An 18,840-nucleotide genomic window follows, 5' to 3' on the forward strand; every position below is an offset into this window, starting at 1 on the left:
ATGCTTGCAGAGATGCTCCAACTGCTTATAAAGGGAAAGAGCAGTTCCATATACTGAATTCACAAATCTAAACAGGATGTTTTTGTATGCAAAAAGTTAATGCGCAATGAAATGTGAAATGGCCATACGGTGTGAAAGCACTGGGATGTGAGATGAAGGGGAAATAATGACTCTTGCTTATCAAATAATGAATAAGCTGTTTAAAATGAAAAATCTGCCATGGATGTACTCTCTTAATCTGTATTTTGAACAACAGCCAAGTTAAAACTTGATACTGAAACAGGATCAGAGCTGTTTCAGATCTGCCAGGGCCAAGGTCTTAGACTGTCATTACTAGATTTTGGGTTAAATGATAATTTTTTTTTTTATTATTTTTTTTTAAGCTTTCTGCTCTCTTAATCTGACTCAAGACCAGATCCGTAAGATATGCCTCTCTTAGTTCTGGTTCCATCTAAAATTTAAATTTCTGTGTATAGTTTAGAAACCAAACCATGCTGAATTTTAGGGAACCAAAACTTGTACAGGATTCTCTGATTCTGTCCCACTATTCTTATAACGCAAAAGGCACTTAGCATTCTAACACTGTTAATTCTTGTTCCAGTATTCCCCACCTCGAAGCAGGTTGTGCATAATAAAAGGAAAGCAAAGACAACTTCTGCACAAGGTTTGTTAGTTATGTTACATATGCTACATTTTATTATAAAGTGTTTTTTTAATGAAAATTTAAATCTCTAAGAAGTTTCAGCAGCTGTACTTTTGAACATTTAGTCTGACTGTCATTGTTCAAACAAAACCATCTTTGTCATATTTCCTTTTTGTGAGCAGAACAATTGCAGGACTGGAATAAAAACTGGCAAAGGAAAATGATTAGCGGTGGATGTTCCTGCTACTGTTGCTTAGGGGCTGTCCCCGTCACATTTGAATAACCCTTCTAAAACTTGATGATTGCTTTTTTGTAGCAAAGGAAGTGATCGAATTAACCACAGACCATTTGTTTCTCCTGTTAACTCATTTCATTTCTTACTGATGTCTAAATATATTGTAGGGTGGGTTTTTGGTTTTTTTACTTGTTAGAGATTGTTGTCTGCATGTCTAAGTAGGTATTCTACCATTACAATCATCAATGCAAAGACATAATTTTTCTTCCCAAATTATCTCTATTTCAGATATCCAACTTGAAACGTCTCAGCAAAATAGGTAATTCAGCACTTCTATCAGACCCTTCGGAGGAACCAAGGCAGACAATCAAAAAGTGAAGCACCAAAATACATGGATCATGTCTGAAAAAAAAAAAGCAAAAAAAAAGCTGAAAGAGTAGATACTTTTAAGAGGAGGTTAAAAATCAATAGCGAATTATGTTCTGGAAAGTAAAAGTGTAACATAACAACAGAGGCTCAGTCGACAGCACAACTGCCTGTGAAACAAAAGGAAAGAAAACTAATTTAAATAAACCACACAGCTATCCTTCAGAGAAGCAGCTTGTGTAAGAGTCTCCACTGCATTTAAGAAACATTGTGACCTTTGATTTTTCTTCAGTCCAGCTCCTGTTGATGTAGCTTATGACTGGATTACTTATCAGTTCAGAGAAAAAGAGAAGTCCCTTTATAATTCTTTACTGTCTACCCAAATTTTGTGCTCAAGCACAGAGGAGCAGAGTACTTTTCTGACTGTTTGCCCTCTTTTCAGAATAGATGGGTTGGAAGAGGACAGTAAGAGACAGTTTAATTTCACTTCTGCTGCCTATTCAGATTAAGTGAGACAATGCAGAGGTTGAGAACAGCAGTAAAGGTTACAGTTGAAATAAGAGCAAATTACTACTACCAGGCAGCAGGAAGGAAACAAGAGGAATTCTGACTCACAGGTGTGTCTGAGTCAGTGTTTCTTGCGACAACAGCTGAGAGAGGTGGTAAAATTATGCATTTGCCTTTTCTTGGGCTATTATTTTAAAACACAGCCAGTCATGAACAGACTTCAGCATTACGATGTTTCTCCCCCAGCTGCAGCAGGAAGACTTGGAAGCACCAGAACTGCATTCCAAATACCTTACAAATGTGTAGGATAAAAGAACAAACAACCTCCCTCCTTCAAGCCTCGTATTTACCATTTAAAATTCAGTGGAATGAAAACTTGATGTTAATATTGTTTATGAACAACAACCCATGGTTATAGTTTCAGGTTGTATAAAGACCTGTCCCATTTTCACTGCTTTTGCATCTCAAATGACTTCCCAATTACTGCCTCACACACAACATTGCTCTTAAATTCTAAATTTCAATCACAAGAGCACATGTACTTCTTTCACAGAGATAATTACTACACACATTGCAGTGTCAGTTCTCTCTGAAGGGAACCACCTATAAATTTGGGAAGCTTGTTGAACCGTCATTTCCACTTCTGGTATGCACTATGTATAGCACAGCCTTATTTTCTGACTGTAGCTGAAAATGGATTTTTAAATATTACTGTGGGGGATTCTTGTAGTTTTTTGTAGAGGACAAGATTGCGAGAACTACATCTTCCTCTCAGAAGCTGAAGACTAACAAAAAGGTTCTCCTAGAACAATAAAAGCCAAGTGATTAAAAACGTTATACCCCATTTCCTACACACACACACAAATTGTTCACATTACAATAGAGATGCTCTGCATTTTAGTAGTCAAATCCTTCTGAAAAATTAAGGAACACTTTCTTATCACTGATGACCTCCACTTAGTTCAAATTTGATCCCTAACTATTATACATATAAATATTCAAAAGCTTTTACAGCTTCTTCTAAAGCCTCACATGATGGAAGAAAAGTTTTGGGCCATTCATTACAAAGGATTTCTGCCATCAAAACGGCACGAGTCCATCTTGAATATCAGATTCTTTCAGGTCATTTGGGATCTACCTTTGATTGACAAGTAGCTAAGGACACTCTCAATACTTAGTGACTATCAAGCAGAATAACTTTATCATATGGAGGAAAAGGGGAAGGTCAATGTACCAGACAGCCTAAGTATTGTCATACACCTCAAGGTAGGGAACTGCCTCTTAAAAGTTACTGGAGCTGTCTCCTAAAGGGCAAGCCACCTTTTTCTTTTTTTTTCTTTTTTAATTATAAATTGTCTGCTGCATGCTCATTCTTTTTTTGAAGGAGAGTCACGCAAACACACAGGAAATACATCTGGAGCAAATGAAGAGAAAAGATCTGCTCCTGGAATTGGGCCTGATGCCAAAACAAAGCATCAGCACTTGAACTGAGGATCTGAGAACAAAGCAGAAGCAGAGACGTCCAGTAACACTAGTATTATGTGCTCACCCTATAAGGAAGAGCACTTCATTCTTGGAAGTAATGCTACTTTCATACTGAAGAATGATAGTTAACCAGAACACCCAAACCGACTTTTGACCTGCTATATGTCATATAGTCTAACCAAAAAATTATTTCAGAGCCACCTGAACCATCTGACTACATACAGTAAGACATTAAATAAGGATACCACAAAAATCATACTGAAACTACTGTGGAAAAGAACTCTATGGACAAGAAAGCTGCAAATGCTGATGAGCTGAGCTTTACCAGTAACTATTAGTGACTTATTATAAAACAGGGACATTTAAACTACTTTTTTTTTTTCCATTGCTAACTGTCTGTTACTAGTTGGAAAGAGACTCTCAGTTCTACTTGCCTGCTTGGCATTTAGCACCATTCTCCACCCACACAGCCTACTCAAAATGGCACCCACACTGGAAATTTTACACTTTTCAACTTCTATTTTCCATCTGTATCAAATTCCACAACATTCCAGCTGCAATTCCAGAAGTCAGCTAAGTTTGTTGTCTTCATGCCTGCTCTGCTGTTCACACTCATTCTCCTTTCTCTTCTCTTGCCCTCCTGTTAAGCAAGTTGGGCAGTTTAAACTCTAGCATACCCCATGTAGATTAAAAGTTAAACAGATTGCATCCAATATGCAATATTTGAAGGAGCAAATAAAGAGAGCAAAAACAATTGAAAAAGTGAATGTTGGCTAGTTCCCGCATTCAGTTTTTACTGAAGTTGAGATTTCATGAGGTAAGTGTCCCAAAGCATTTTAAGACGTTTACAGCTCTGGAACAAGCACTGCAGAATTCCTCTAATTTGGCAATGCACTTTATCCTTATCTATTGGTGTCATAAAAAAAGATAATTGAAATCAAAGATAGCAGTTCAGTTTGCTATGCATACTGCGAGAAAAAGCAGCTCTCTCAGGACCATCTTCTGTTCTATTCCTGCATCGACTGGCAGAGACAGTGGTGGTAGACAACAAAACCGAGCATATCCCTCATTCCCCACTGTCTGCCTGTATTTGGTGCCGACTCCCATCAGGGATAAAAACTCCCACGAATGCCTTCCAGGGGCATCCACTTGAAAGCACATCCATGCAGTTACCAATCCAGGGGCTGCTTCCCTCCACACAGAAGTCAGCTGTCCACACACCTGCCTTTGTTACAGAGCAGCAGTGCTGAGGATAGCACTTTAGGAAACCTCTTACCAGCCCAGAGGGAAGGCAGAAAGGCTCTCTTGGAAATGAACTTTGTCACAGCTAAGTGAATAGAAGGTGCTAATGGTTTTCAAAAGTCTAGGAACAGAAACACAGCAGACTAGCAATAGGACAGTAAGTATCCAGGCTTTCTACATTTTCATTATTGGCTATGGTTTGTTCAAAGATCTGTCACCTGTAAAATAAACAGATGAATTTTGAAATGAGCAAAGAAGCCTTGTTCCAAGAAATACTGAACTCATGCTGGTGGAGGATTGCAAAGAGTTTGAGAGGAACAGTTCCCTGGAGCATTCCTCAATGGACAAGGCTGTGTTGGCCTTGGAGGGAGACACAATGCAGAACTGCAGACAGGAACAGATGTGAGAGCTCTTTTTTGCTGCTGTTTTTCAAAAAGTCATAGGGTTACAACCAAACTGTCCAGTGACAGCAGTAAGAATACACAAGGCAAGCACTCCAGTGCAGGCAACCTATTTACAAGCTCTTTTAAAGTCATGCAGCCAGAAAATGGAGACAGACCTGTTTGAAAATACCTTAGAAATAGCATGACTGTACTACCCATTTCTATTCATAACCATACATGTTAATATGGTTACATTATATGAATTTCAATAGGCCTTGCCTTCAACATGAAGGTCATTAGTTTCTAACTTCATTTTCTGGACTCCAGCAGACATTTTGCTGTGACGATTTGCATTCATGTTTATAGCATTTCTTTCCAATGCCTAAGTGGCTAGTAAACAGGCTCATAGCCCCGAAAGAAAGTGGTACGTGCAGTCTCACACAATAACAAGGAACCATCTCATCACAATCCACAGTGGCCATGCTCTATTATCCATTCCAGCAGACATCTATGGTTCCAGATACTTCTGTATGATGCAACACCTCAGCTCTGCACATTCTATTGTATGAAAATACCTTCCACAAGCATGAAAGAGGCCTTTCAGTGCCTCTGAACCTGAAGCATTTGCACTGGCACTAGGAAATAACGAATAGAAGTATATGCCTACTTAAGAGACCCATGTTTTTCAGAAACTCTGACTATGCACAAAAGGAAAGCAGTAAGTGTTGGGCATTCAGAAGGTTCCCAGGATGTTACAGTAAACATCTTTTGCAGATTAGACTTCCATGCAAGTTGCCCTGAATAGCAACCTGTCCAATACCAAACTGATATGAAATAATCACAGATTGCAAGTTTTTGCAGTCAAGTTCACACCATGGCTGACCACCATTGCTTGTCAGTCCACTACTAGCATACATTCTAGCAGCCGCTAGCCCTCAGCAGTGCTATACCCAATAAAGGCGCTCCAGATGAATGCTCTGTAGAAAAGTAAGCTCAGTTCTCCTGTTTATTCTTCTTTTCCATTAGACATACCACTATGGAATCCAGAGCCCTGTGAAGACACAGAGCCAAGCCCATCCACAGAGACACCCTTAGTAATAGTTGAATCTTTTGCTTCCTATTCAACAATTTCAATACTGCATCTCCTATTCAGCAGGTGTGTAATTTCATAATCTAGTTCAGTGAACAGAGAGCTCAGCACTTCTGCCTGTGACTGACATAGATTAGTGTAGCTAGGCAGGAAGACAACAGACAGAGTAGAAGTAAAATCTTACCCAGAACATTCTCCAGGAAACATTAGTAGGAACCTGGCAGGGACCATTTCAACTCTCTAATCTGCTTTTTGGGGGTGAAATTTCTTTGTGTCACCTTTGAAAAACAAGGAATAACAGAAGTTCAATATGGTACATAGCTTTCTTTTCTAGCTTATTTGTCCTTCCAAGCTTCCCAGTTACCAATATGCAGGGTTAAGGGAAGAGAGTTCATGAATCTGTGTGGGCAGTAGGAGCTAAGATTACAACTGAACTACTGCATTTGCTTTTTTCTGATACACACAATGTCACTATCACACTGTAAGCAAAGGCCTCTGGGGAGCCAAGAAGAAAAGGGCATAGGAAAAAAAAAAAAAACCAAACAGTGACAGAAACAAAGGGCAGACCTTCCTTCTATGTCTTTTCCAATACTTCAAAGTGGATTTAAAATTTTACTGAAGACCTCTTCTAAATAAATTCTTTATTGGTGAGTCTAACAGATTTTTTTTTTCTCAAAATAAACAGTAAGAACATCCATTATTTTCAAAAATGTTCTCTTTGATAGGCAATTATTTTCCCCTTTTCCCTTGGATAGTCATGTACAACAGGTTTTACTAAAATAATGAGCAAGACAAACTAAGAATGCTGATGGGAGACACAAGATCTTAGTTAACTGTGGAGTTTAAAAATATATGGGAAAATTAAATGCCACTTTGACTGAACAAGGTATTTTCTGATCTGTGTAAAAATTAGGCATGATCCTGTAATCGGTGAAGTCATTATGGAGAAGATTGGGCAAATATAGGAACACAGCACCCTCAGGATACAAGTAAACCTTCTCACCTTAAAAATCTGCATAGTGATGATTTCCATTCTTAGATGTTTTGTCTAGTTGTAAAACAGGTTTACTCATTTCTTAGCATTTCAAAAGGTTTTGATGATTTGATGTTACATCTCATAAATTAAGGGTTTTTTAAATTAAATTTAATGGTGAATTCATAGACTTCTCCCAGTCATCACGCCAGTATAATGTAGAGCAAGGACAGAATGTACGGAACTGCCACCATGAGTTTTTATAAATACACAGTTTTCATGTCTTGGTTTCAGTCATTTTCTCTTTACTGTAAGTTATCACACTACTAGGCATCATTGGCCTAGACTTTTTCCCAATTAATTTCTTTCATTTCCTCCCCCGTTCACCCTTTTGAGGTAACTATGACTGTCATGGCTATTTAAAAAGACCATTTCTCTGCATCACACCAGCTATACATGGAGAAGATGAAACTGACTCATTTGACTGTATGGGTAAGTTTTAACTCAGACAGACAAAAAAACTCAAAGAAATTGAGCCAGTTTTATCTTTAGGCAGCCCCCAGTGTCCACTTTAAAAAAAGTCCTTTGAGAATTACAACCAAGCAGTCAAGATTTAAAGTTGCATTTAAGCAAGCTCATGTGTGGAAAAACTCTGAACCAAACATGTCCACTTTCCTCAGGATAAAGTTCTGCCTGTATAAATAAGATTTTAGAAGTTGCCTAAGTTCGTTTCTCCAGTCCTCACACATATATACATACACACACACACATATATAGACAGAGACCCCAAACAATGGAGAATTTCCTATAGAAGTCATGTACATTTTACAAACACACATTTTTACATTTATGCTGCTACCCACTCCTGACAGGCCACAGTGAAAATTCAGCCTCCTTTTAGCAAAGTGCTCGGACACAGACAGAGTTTAAGCACATAGTACTTTAAAAATGAGAGGACAAACACAGCACTAAACAGAGAAAGTGATTAAGCACAACTGAAGACATAAATCCAAAAAAAGCAAGTAAACTTTACAATTTCAAAGATGATCTGCGGCACCACATTTTATATTTTGGTTTAAACCAAGTCTCACTGATGTAAATTTATTCTAAGTTTACATCTCTCCTGAAAAAGGCTCAGAATATTTTAAAAACACCATACTACCATTACATTGTAAGACCACCATTTCAAAAAAAGCTTTGAGAACATGTAAAATTTAGTATTTCAGACTACACAATGCTTAAATGCTTCATGCAATACAGTTAAACATTAGTCATGATTAGTGTCAATGCTTTTTCTGCTGATTCTACAAGCTTGTCATTCTGAAAATAACATCAGCTGAGTGAAAACCAAATCTACCTAATGTTACTCACACTGCTATGAGCCTGTAGTAACTTCACTGCTGAAAAGAACAGTCCTGCAGTTTTCTACCATTTGTTTGGGCTAATCTGACATCATTATTTTCAAGATTATATTAAAATTCCACTAAAACACAATAAAATTGTGCAAGCAAGAGCCAAACGAGGCTTGACATAACAACTGCATTTGTGGGTACACTACTTCATAGAAAAGCTGCAACTGCAGCAAATTTATTATATTCTAAATTATTGTCAAAGTTCTGACTAATTCTTATCCTACTCCTTATTCACAAGCAGCTTACAGAGTATTTTAATATTTGAAATTCTAGCTGGCAGACCCAATTAAAGAAGTCTCATGGAATTTTTTCTGTTCTACTCAATAGATGAAGGAGTTACATTCAAATATTCACAAAGAATATAAAATTTTCTGACCTCAAAACTCACTTCCCAGGCATTGCCTCCAGTATTCAGTCAAGTTTCACTATTTCAGCAAATAAGCATTCTTTCAAAGTAAACTGTGACTAATGCCAAACAGGTAAGCTGGTCAAAGAGAAAATTCAGAAAGCTTGAGTGAGCATCAGTGTACAGTATTTTGTAAAAGCAGCTGAACTATAAACTGACAGATAAGCTATGCAAGTAATTGGGAATAGATCAAGTGCTAGTCACATAAACAGTGAAAAAGATTCCACATTTCTTACTCATAAAAATAAATATCTTAGTAAAGTAGCACCTTAGTAAATACAGTTTTAGCTGTGATACCTACATCTACAGCATTATAAGGAATAGGTACTTGGTATAAATACTACTGCACTTGTTCGAAGACAACTCTACTCATTTAGTCTGGCTGAGGAAGGGGCCCCTCAACTCATCCAAAATGGTGAACACATGGGAGCACTTTGTTTGAATAAAATCCCAAAGCGATGTTTGTATGATAATGTCAGTGAAACCAAGCCATTTAACTAGAGCCACAAGCCTGTATTTTTAAACAGATTTCAATCTCAACTTACTGCTTACAGCATCTTCGCTCTGACTGCTCTCTATGATTATTTTGCCTCTTCTTTGATTCCTTTCTTCCTCCTTCAGAGGTCACTGGTACAATTGCATACGAAGGTATTACAGCCTTCTGCTAGTTCTGCCTTTACACCAGCACAAGAGGACCTGGAATTGAATACATTTTCCATGAGGGTATTTATGTAATCGCTGCATTCCTTGAAGATTTTTAAAAGGTTTTATTTACTGTCCAAATTGTTTTATTCCAGATACCCTCCCAGAACGTCAGTTGTTCAGCATACATCCATGATAAATTCTGCAAGTTTCCCCTATTTATCGTAAGAAGATTTCTGAGTAGTTCATGTGCTATATTTCTGCTTTTTGGCTGAACCGACTACACTTTTCATAGGCTTCACTGCTCAGTAATCACGTTTGATAGTTTTAAAATCCAACTGGCATAATTTAGTCAAGTGGAAGGAAAAAATATAGAAAGCCAATGAGTCAAGGGAAGCAAGTTCACAAGAGAATATTTGCAGCCTTGGCCAAAGAAAAAAAAGGGATGCACATTATAATTTTTTTCCACTTACAAAGTGTTTCACATTTTTTAAATATTTGAGCTGGCATGCACTCCGTCACACACACCCCAGTATCTACCATGCTCTTCTTTCTAAAAGTGCAGATCTGCCTGGTTTCCATAAAAGTCACAACAACCTATAATCACACTGCCAGTAAGTTAAAATAGATATTCTAAATGGGCAGGAGACATGGCAGGAACAGACACTCAGCTGAACTAAGCCAAGGTAACTCTGTGGACTTTATTATGTTAGGAGGCTGGCAAGGTTATGAAATTGGGTTGAAAAGCTTTGGGAGTAAGGTCTTATTGAATTTAAGAGTAGCAGAATGTGTCTTTATTCAGGGTGTACAAAATGAATTACTCCTGCCATTACAGTGCTTTAGCTGACCACAGGGTTATAAAGAAGAAAGGTAGTAAGAATTCCCACGCATCTCTAGAATTTGTGTTGAGATCATACAAAAAAGGGCAAAATTACTACACTTAGCTTCTGTATGTCACCAAATGGAGAAAACTCTCAGAGTATATTCATTTTTCTATTTTAAAGCGCTCATCTCCTTCAGAAGATGCCTTTAAAAATTCTCTTTTGGAAGTCCTGAGCCTTCCTTCCTCAATCCTTCCAGCATATGGACTTTGTCTCCTGGAAGCTATACAGTCTCTTCACCTGTGTTAGACAGTGAAGCCAGACAGCTAAGGAGCAAATACATTGTATCCACGTGAACAGCATGGGGAGAGTCTTGCGGAGACTCTGTGCACATAGACCCAATCCCCCTAGCACTGTCTCGCATGTCACCAGCATAACTGAGCCCTCCCCGAGCATGTTGCCATTTATCAGTTACAGCCTTGGGTTAGAAAGAATAATCCAAAAGCATATACACAGAAGAAGTCCAAACCCAATTTATACAGCACAGAACTGAGGAGTTAACAAACCCACTTCATTCCCCTGTAATCTGACAAAATTTAAATATGCTGCACATAGAAAATAAATGGCCTAAGCCATGTGTCTATCTATGGCAAAAGTGGAGTGTTTGTTTCAAAACAACTTCAGAAAAAGAGGCACAAGCAAATAAATGCATTCAAGGTTTTTAGAATTAGCAAGCAACTCTGCACCTTAATGCACCTTCAAAAGGAGAAATCTTCACATTCAGTAAATTTTCAGAAATCACCAAATATCTGTCTTTATAAGATCAGCCTGCTTTTTTAAGGATTCATGAATAGGCTTTTAAGCAGATAACGACTTACTTTTCAAAATTCTGGATATATTGCCTACATGTAAAAGAAAAACACATGAAAAAATATTTCCAAGACATAGGACTTTCCTACTTCCTCCAGCCTTTCTTTGTAGGCTTGGACAAAGACATTAAACATTAAAAATTCAGTTGCTGATATTCCATTCTACCAGGACGGAGTTAAGCACAACACACTCTCCAAGCTGCTAACATATAAGAATATTAACAATACTTCTTATAAAAACCTGTGGCATTTAGGTTCTTCTAATACAAGAGAAAAGTGCAAAAGTAAGTCAAACTTCAAAATTAGGGATAATCTAGGAAATATTATGAAGACTGTCTTTAATTCATATTGACATAAAACACTGAAAAATTTTCACTTAATGCGACAGACTCTTTACCGAGTGCCAACCATATATTGTACCTGGTGCCAAAATTATACAGCTGTTCAGAGATACAAGGCTTTAATCATGAATACTTTATTCCTTAAAAAGTGAGCACTGGGACACAGTCTGGCTAATTTGTACAAGAGCAGGATAAAGCCTATGAGGAGTTGTCATTGAGCACAGATGACTGCTGGCTAGGTAGAGAAATGGTCTTAGATTATTTATTCAGCTCTGATTAAGTAAGAGTTTGAGAAGAACTGAACTATGTAAGACGACATTTTTGGTTATGCCCTATAGTGCTACACTATTTAAAGAAAAGTAAAATACCAGATACTTTAAAAAAAATAAGAACAACAGAATGGAGAGAGGAAAATACCAGCATGACAGGTTTAAAAGCCAGTATAGCTGGTTTTGCATTTACCGGCAAGTGACTGTTAACTGAACAAAATAAAAACACTGGGAAATAGACCTGCAGGGGAAAAAAACCCAAACCCAACAAAAAACCAATCAACAAAACAAAATAAAATCACATTCCAGTAATTAAAGCCACTTTTGTGCTGTTTGATACAAGGGTAACACTATCTGACTGCCTAGACAATGGGGGCATCCATGTAGAAGTGGATACACTGAAAGCTACACAGGAAAATGACAGAAACTCAGAAAAAAGGTTAACTCAAGCTTCACTTCATTATTAGTTTTACGTTGACTTCCTTATGTTTCATTTGACACAACATGCCTCAATCTGAAACTTAACAGAAACAAGCATTATAGTCTTCCATACAATAGAATTGACAGAATAATGAAAAAGCACATTTCAATCTAATATTTGCTGTTGTTCAAAATATGACTGCTTAATGCATTAAAATGAACATTTCAGAAAGGCAAAAATCACTTATTCCTCTCCCCAGAAGTCCAATTCACTATTTTTCATTTTCCTCTTAAAAAAAAAAGTACTCTTGTAATGAAGTAGAAAAATACAATCACCAATTGCATTATGTAGAATGAGCAACTGATGCAAAAATCTTGTAAACTCAGCCTGAGAATAACTGAATGCTCTGAAGCATTCAGTAAATAATTACAAATATCAAATGCACTCAGTTTGTGTTTGCAAGTGACCTATGCAAACAGTCAAAAATTACTCAGTTCTATTAAAATAGTGACTTGCCTTACAAAACATATGGCTTACTTTCAGTTTGGAAAAAATAACTTATTTTAAATGAAGGTAAGTAAGTGGGGGGAAAAAAACCCCAATGTGTTTACTACACCAGTCAAAGACCAAAAGTTCCTGGTTTTGCTCACAAACAAAACATTGGTAGAACTTGAAGCATAGAGGAAAAACAAGATTCAGCACAAATTCATAGTCAAGGAGTCAAGCAGATTATAGCACAAAATGTTTTCTTCTTTTAGAAGGATGGACAGAGCATTAGAAGCTACAATAATGTGTGGCACAGAAGAAGAAATCAAAGCAAATAAATCATAATGCTCAAGTTATGATTTTCTAGCAATGCATGATTCCCCTGTTTAACTATGACACTATCTTACTAAACTGAAAACGTTGCTGCTTGCTGCAAAGTCATATGACAGCATCTCATTCAAATATTTCAATTAAAGCTGCTAGCAATATAGTTCAAATCTCCACTAACTGAGGTTATTTCGACTTGCAGGAGCACAGAGGAAGTCTTTTCTATGCTAAACTGCGTTCGATAGACACAGTCTTGTTTCCTGTCAAAGTACTACTCCAGAGACAGATGGCAATGCAAAGTCCCTAGGTGCACATCTTACAACCACTTACCACAATTTGAAAATCTTAGAAATTCTGGTGAAAGCAGAGATATTTGAACGGAAAAGAATGAAAGCTCCTAATTCTCAAGTCAAAGAAGAAATCCCAGTTGTATTTGGGCAGGATATTAAATAGGATGTTGATGTTAAATATTGCTGCTATTGTTTTATCAGACCGCGATTAGGAAGAACTAAGATCACAGCACTCAGCAGAAGGGGGGGTGGGGGGACGACAAAGAAGATATTGACATTGATAATTTTTATGCTATCACACAGATGGAGTAAATTGAAGAGGTAGTGCTAAAACGATAGGACTTAGTTAAAGCCTTTGCACCTGCTCTGGCAGATGGATGCAATTAATAACAGAAAAGAAACAGAAGAACTCAAGTAAAATTGCTCCCTGAGGGTTAGGTTGTTTTAAAATTAAGCTGACACGCTTTTTAAATACAATATATTAAGGCGGAGATGTGTTTTGAAGTGGGCTGTCTAGTTTACAGCAAATGAACTCATTAGCGAGGTGTATAGAGAAACACAGGCCTGGCCCCACACTTAGCTTTCATACTCATTCTGCAAACAGATAATGTATCTTCTAATTGCTCATAGTCAAGCAGATTGTTCTGCTATGTTTTGCATGGGAAACAATATCATACTTAAGTTGATTTGCTCCTACTATGAATGAAAGATTTGAAAATGTAAGCCTGAGAGCCTTAGTCAGTAAAACTCTTGCCAATGTACTTCCAATGTGCCATTTAAGAAGTTCACTCCTCAAGAAGCCAGTTGAAAGTAAATTTCATTATTTGAAGTCCAATCAAAATTAACTAACATGAAAGGCCCTGCATAACAGAGTGTGAGCATGCGCACATGTGTATATTTATATGCACACACACCCTCCAACTATATCTGTATACAGTTACTACAGTCATGATGACCTAGGCACATGACTATCTGTGGTGTTAAATTATTAGGATACTCCCTAGTAGTTCTGGCCCACGTCAGGTGGCATTTTCCCAAACAAATCCCAGGGAGGTTCAGGGTTAGCACAGGTCAGGGATCACTCCCCGGATGCAGGCATTTTGGGTGTGGGGGTATGAGGGGGTGGTGGCGCAATTTTAGCAAGAATGGTGGCGACCAGCCCTGTAGTACCATGCTGCCTGGCCTCAGGGCCCAAGAACAGTGCCTGGCCCATTTTATTTACAGGTACAGAGAGAGCTAAATTTAGCTTGTCTTTCCAAATCAAGGATAAAAAGAGGATTTAAATCCTCAGCAGAGAGAACTAATGCAGGAACACTGTATTATCATCAGTTGTACTGCAACAGCCTGCTGGAGCAATGATGGATTTCTACAGTGCACAAAAACTTTGAAAAGCAGTGGGGTTTCTTGTTTTTGTTTTTTTTTTTTTTAGCAGTAATTCAACAGCAAACTGGGTTAAACTGTTACATTATTCATATTTCATGTGTGAAAATAATATTTTTTTCATTTCTAGAAACCAGTAACAAATTAAAAAAAATGTAGGCTTGAGTACTTGATGGCCATGAATACCATAATCTTAGTAAACAGAGGAAAAAGAGGTAGTTGAATTAACTATAATCTGATTGAATTAACTATAAACTGATAATAATCTAGCAACAAACTGCCGCTGTTATACCAACTACCCACTAAGGCAGGAAAAGCATGTATTACTATACCAACTTAAATTATCAGTAAGAGAATTCCAAGTGGCACAGGTGATTGGTTTTGCTTTCTGTCTCTGAGTTTGCTATAATAAAACAGGTAAATATGTTGCAATCTACTCTAAAAGTTACCCACAATGGTGGTTTGCAGCTTAACCACCTTCAAAATCATAAATAAATGGCTTAATTTTTTTTTTTTTTGTAGATTTGAAGAGGCTAGCATCCTTGAGGGCACTGTAAAAAAACAACATGAAAGGATTTTCCATTTGCGCCACTTTAATATTCTTAACAGCTATTACAGGTGACTATGTAATAATTGGATACTGGGGAGAAGGGCAGGGGGTATGCATAAGACATTGTGCATTTCTAGAATGGGCTAATGAAAACGTATTTAAGCAAATAGTCCTGGAACTTAAAGGCATCTGTTGTTACAATAGTTATCTTTTATCTTTGTTTGTTTGGGTTGTGGGATGGTTTTTTTGTTTTTCTCTTTGGTTTTGGTTTGTTTGGTGTTTTTACAGAACAGATGGATGTAGGGCACCAAACAACAGCAGGTTCTAGTGGCCCTTACAGCCTCAGCTTCCCTGCACAGAGGGACCAGCTCTTTCTGCTGGGGTACCACACACTCTGCGAAGAGTGTGACCTTGTCAGAGCTCAGCCATTAAATGGCTGCCTGACGGGGCACTGCAAAATGCTAGACCCCTATGAACAGTTGCCTTTTCATAACATTGCACATATTCAGTCAAAACACCAAGAGATTACTTTGAAAGTTTAAGGATGCTGGGTTAGCCAGGGTATTGTGTTACAACTAGCAAAAAGTCACTTCAGATTCAACTTTTGAAATAGCTGACCTAAGCTTTTACAAGCATTGCTACCTATCACTTAACTCAGTATATTGTATACTGTATTAACCTTTAAAAATTTGTACCATACATGAGGGCAAAACCTTATCTTATTTATGTGGCTATAAATAAAACCTACATCTGACCTCTACACTGTTCTCATGTTTCAGCTTATTCGGGCAAAAAGTCACTTGTACCATGGCAAAAAAACCACACAAATGAAAACAGCTTCCAAACCACATACATTGACTGACTGCAGAAAATCAATAACATTTTAATAGTTGGTGAACAAAGAAAACCAAAACAAAACATCTCTCTTGTTTCCAGCTACTGTCAATGGCTCTTTGATGGAATTCATTCAAAAGCAGCAACATAAAGTTTCATTCACAAGGCTGTGTAACAACTCCAGAGGAATGAGAGTCACCAGCAAAGCAAAAAAAAAAACAACCCACAACCAAAACCCAAAAAAACCCAAAAAACCAACAAAACCAAAACCAGTTAACAGATAGGAAAATACCGCAATGGATAAATGTAACTGTCAGTTCAATTTTGATCTCTTGCATCTCTGTTTTTTCCCTGTCTACCAAGCAGCTGGGCTTTTCAAGAAGTGGCATGGTTTTGCCTTTCAGTAAAATACTCAGATCTGAAATCCTTACCTTACAAAGGGTTTATTTAAGAGTTCAAAACAAGGCTTCTTTCACACAGTCTTGATTCCTTTAACGTATCCTGACTCACAGCCACCTTCACTCCATCATTTTCATTACAGGATTTTACCAAATCCTTACAGCAGTCATCCAGACATCATTAGATGACTGGTTAGTACCTTAACTAGGTTGCGGATCAGTCTCATGTAATGTGGAACTGTCAAAATTTGTCACCTCAGATTTACCTTATTTCCACTCTGTAGTGTTTTCATACAGCGACAAAAAAGACATAAACAGCAGATCCAAACTGTCATGTTCTTTTGTACACTAACAAGTAAAATAAACATTTAGCCATAGAACTTATAAGTAAGAGAGATCTGTGGAAGCATTTTAATTGTATGTACATAACTCAGGGGCCTTAATTAGACATCAAATGTACCTATGCACCTTACATATAGGCCAAACAGAAAGATGCTTTTACCCATATAGAATCTAGAATCAAAGTATCTGACTCAGGTTTCTGCTTTGAGTCACCTTGTGGTCTTTCAGTGGACCTATACATAGCAGACTACGTTCTTAATTTAGGGTTTTAGAAAGCCTGAAGTTGGGCAGTGGGAATACCCTCTCACCTGTCCCTTTGCACAGCTACATTAACACACTGCTGCTGGCCTGCTTCAAAATATTCCAGGTGGCCAGTGCCTTCAGCCACCACCCTTTCAATGGTCTCTTATCCTTACGCACCCCATAGATCCAGTGGGCAAGATTAGTCCTTATGTTCTCCACTACTAATAAGCACATGCCTTGAACTTCAAACATATGGCAGCTGTTTGCTCCTCCTCTCATCCTTACCTCTCAGCTGTCTTCTATCAAACAGTCCTTTCACTCTGCATGCTTGAAACGACAAAAGCAATGCTGTGTCTTCTAGTCATTTCATAGCATAGCACACAAAAGCTTGACCCATCTTTAACACCCTCGATACTGAAGCCATAGGTATCTCTTTCACCTGCTTCTCCCAGATGGCTTGCTTCGAACATACATTCATAGGATGCCCTGAGGGCTGTAATTCCCAGAGTATCCGCACTTACTCTACAGCACAGGCAGTGAAAAAAGGCTGTTTGAAAACCACTCAACTTTCCCCACAGAGCTGGCTAGTCTCTTAATAACGCAACAAACACACACAGGGATGCAGGGAACCAAGCTGCTCACTCCTGCTGGCTCTGCACTCAGATGAACTGCAAGACAACATGACTCAGCCCCAGACAGCTACCAAGTGCAACTCACAGATCATAGCTCTTGGCAGTGTGTGGAATATGAAGAGAATGACATAACAACAATGAAAACAAAACAATCAAGAAAAAGAACCAAAGATTTAACAAGTTCAGAAAAAATGCCAGATCCTCTGCTTTATCCACACCCAAACAAGAGATGCCAAAAGAGCAAGCAGTCACTACCAACCTAATCTTATGCAAGCAGAGCTCCACAAAAAAAAAAAAAAGATAAGGAGAGCTGCCAGAGAAGAGTTTCAAACCAACATTTAAAACAACACAGGGAAAAGAATACTTTACAGAGCCTACAGTGAGATGAGAAGCTTCCAACCCACTTCAGGCAAGGACCTGCCAATTCGTATTTTAAAGCTATAGAGGAACAATGACCTTTGAGGAAGACATTATTGATATGATTTTGTTGTTTTATGTGTGCCCAGAGGAGTAACTTGACACATTTTAAATCAACGGGAAGATACCTGCACTAAAAATACCTATAAATGACAATGCAAATAAATGAAACACTGAAAGCCTCTACAACTTTTTCTACTGTTTTCCCTGACACCTATTTTATTAAAAGCCCAAAATCAGAAAAATTAGGAAAAAAAAAATCAAGAAAAAGGGAAAACCATTTTTTTTTTAATTTAAATCTTTACAAGGGAAACTACTATGGAAAAAAATTGCTGATATTCAGAAAACTGAAACTTAAAAACACTCCTCTAATACAACTCTTCAGAAAACAGCCTCAGTTTTTAAGTATTTTTGTTTCCTTGTATGATATTTAATTATAAGATTAACACTTGCAAAGCATAATTACTCCCTGAAACATCTTCAAAATAATCTGAAGTCAAATATCTTGTACCCTACACAGGTAAGCCTCACTCTTTCCTCTCCAGCATTCACAGGTAATACACAAATTTGAGAGGAAAAGGTGTGCTAAAAGAAAAGTGTAACATACTCATCAGTTGGTTTACCATATCCCAACGGAAAGCACTCGTATCAAAATAAACATACATAAAAGGGCATTTTTATCTAGAAAGTGTTTACATATTCCCTCATCACCTTTCAGAGTGGCAGCGAGCCTTACAGCCCTCACTGCTTCATGTGGCTCTCCAGCCCATTTCCAACATGGGAAATCTCAGCACTTGCATAACAACAATCCCCCCCCCCCCCCCCAAAAAACAAAC

This window comes from Haliaeetus leucocephalus, unplaced genomic scaffold (genome assembly GCF_000737465.1).
Source record: "Haliaeetus leucocephalus isolate CR32 unplaced genomic scaffold, Haliaeetus_leucocephalus-4.0 Scaffold228, whole genome shotgun sequence".
Lineage (NCBI taxonomy): Eukaryota > Metazoa > Chordata > Aves > Accipitriformes > Accipitridae > Haliaeetus > Haliaeetus leucocephalus.